General features: G+C 60.7%; 1 protein-coding gene across 1 annotated transcript in view; it reads left to right on the top strand.

Moving 5' to 3' along the window:
- RHOBTB2 (Rho-related BTB domain containing 2) overlaps positions 1-2,528 on the top strand; it is a 16,585-nt gene that overhangs the window by 6,418 nt on the left and 7,639 nt on the right.

Raw genomic sequence — 2,528 nt, 5'->3', positions numbered from 1 at the left:
CCAGGAAGGGGTTTTGTCTGGGGGGGGGAGGTGTGATAATTCATCTCAGGTGATTTCTTGCTCTCTGATGGGGTTTCATCCCCAGGGGGTAGGAGGTGGGGGGCAGGATGGGGAGGGGGAGGCTGTGGAGGAGGTGACTTGGTGCTCAAATGGTCCCTGTGAAGAGGTTCAGCCCCCTCCTGGGGTGATGTCTTGGGGGAGGTGTGTGTGGAGGGGGTGCTGGCAGCCACCCCCATGGCCCAGCAGAGTTCCCCCAAAGCACTTCTGGCTTTGTTTGGAGCCCACGTTTTCTGCCTCTTCCCCTCCTCGTCACAGGCACTGTGATTCCATGAGGGTTCAGCCCTGAATTCCCATGGGGCTCCAGACTTTCTGAGTGGGTACCCAGCTCCCTGGTACCCAGCTCCCTGGTACCCAGCTCCCTGGTACCCAGCTCCCTGGTACCCAGCTCCCTGGTACCCAGCTCCCTGGTACCCAGCTCCCTGGTACCCAGCTCCCTGGTACCCAGCTCCCTGGTACCCAGCTCCCTGGTACCCAGCTCCCTGGTACCCAGCTCCCTGGTACCCAGCTCCCTGGTACCCAGCTCCCTGGTACCCAGCTCCCTGGTACCCAGCTCCCTGGTACCCAGCTCCCTGGTACCCAGCTCCCTGGTACCCAGCTCCCTGGTACCCAGCTCCCTGGTACCCAGCTCCCTGGTACCCAGCTCCCTGGTACCCAGCTCCCTGGTACCCAGCTCCCTGGTACCCAGCTCCCTGGTACCCAGCTCCCTGGTACCCAGCTCCCTGGTACCCAGCTCCCTGGTACCCAGCTCCCTGGTACCCAGCTCCCTGGTACCCAGCTCCCTGGTACCCAGCTCCCTGGTACCCAGCTCCCTGGTACCCAGCTCCCTGGTACCCAGCTCCCTGGTACCCAGCTCCCTGGTACCCAGCTCCCTGGTACCCAGCTCCCTGGTACCCAGCTCCCTGGTACCCAGCTCCCTGGTACCCAGCTCCCTGGTACCCAGCTCCCTGGTTCCCAGCTGGGTATGGGCTGAGCTCCCCAGGCAGGGCAAGCATCCAAGCTGCCAGCCGCAGTTGTCACCTCCACGTGCCTTCCCTTCCCCATCCAAACGAGCTGGGCTGACTTGGGAGCACGGCTGGCCCTAAAAATAACTGCAGCAAAGCTCCCTGAGCACTGACAACCCCCCTGGGAAGCTCCTGGCTCTGATCCCAGGAGGAGCAGGGGACTAGGATGGAGGTGGAGGGGGACTCATGAGATGGAAGCGACTTTCCAAGGGATAATGGGGAAGGAGAGAACCTGCCCCTGCCTCCTTTCTGCCACGCAGAGCCCCAGGAGGTGTATCCCTGGTTTTGCCATGCCCTCAGCAGGCAGCATTCCCTGCATCCCAAAGGATGGAGGGACATGTGGTGGCAACTGCTCCAAAAAGTTTTGCCTTGGGAGCAGAAGCTCCCTATGCTCTGGCACCTGAAGCCACCTGGATCTGAGCCACCTTCCTTTGCCTCCACTTGCCCACGAGGCTTGTGGCCCAATCCTGCAGGGTGCTGAGCCCTCTCACCTGCTGCCTGCTCCAGGCTGGTGTAGCCAGGTGTGCTGGGAAGGGAGGTGCTAACATTGGGAAGTCCTTGCCAGGTTGGTAGTTTCTGGGAGCTGCTCTCCCCCTGGTCCCCCCTGTGCCGTGCTCGGTTGCCATCGTTACTGGGTATTTTAGCTCCCTCAGCCTTTGCACTGGTGGTTTATTATAGCAGCTCAGGAGGACAGTGCCAGAAGATGAGGGGGGGGAAAAAGGAATCTGTGGCTTTGGGGGGAAGTTCATGGTGATTGGGATGTGGTGGGTTTTTGTGTCCTTTCCCCCTTCCCTCCATTTCCTCCCTGCTCCTCCCCCTGGAAAGCTCCTGGATCCCTGGCTTAGTGCAGGGATGAGTTGATTCTGGTGGAGTTTGGGTGTGAGGAGGGTACACCTGGGCACACCTGCCCGCAGGATATGGGTGCTCCACGTTGGATTTGCAGCACCCACAGCTCCAACCTCCTTCCCAGGAGGGTTCAGGCCGTGCCTGGTGCCGGAAGAACAGGGATGCTGAGAGCATTCCCAACCCCAGTGAGCCTCGTGTTCCTTCTCCTTTGCTGCTGGGAGCAAATATCCCCTTAGGAAACGGGGTGAGAAAAGGGGGGCAGGTCGATGTTGAGGGACAGAGCTGGTTCTCCAGAGGCAGCTGGAGAGGCTGGTAGTGCCCGGGTGTGTGGCTCAGATCTGGAAGCTTCGCTTGCAAACACCGGAGAGGCAGAAAGGGGAAAGGAGGAGGGGAAGGAAGCAAAGGAAGGAAGGATAAAAAAAAAAAGCAAATGCTTATTTCACATGAACAAGCACGAGCTGGGGCTGGAGAGACAGGCAGGGAGGAATCTCAGGCAGGGCACGTGTCTGGTGCGTGGCAGAGCAGGACACGCTGCCACCAGAACCTTGCATTGCAAAGGGGACGGGAAGGGTGGGAGCTGCCCTCAGCCCCCCCCATCCCTCAGCCCCCCCATCCCTCACC

This window comes from Chaetura pelagica, unplaced genomic scaffold (genome assembly GCF_000747805.2).
Source record: "Chaetura pelagica isolate M959 unplaced genomic scaffold, ChaPel_1.0 scaffold731, whole genome shotgun sequence".
Classification (NCBI taxonomy): domain Eukaryota; kingdom Metazoa; phylum Chordata; class Aves; order Apodiformes; family Apodidae; genus Chaetura; species Chaetura pelagica.
Note: the sequence above shows the minus strand (reverse complement) of the source record. Positions and strands in the feature narration are given on the sequence as shown.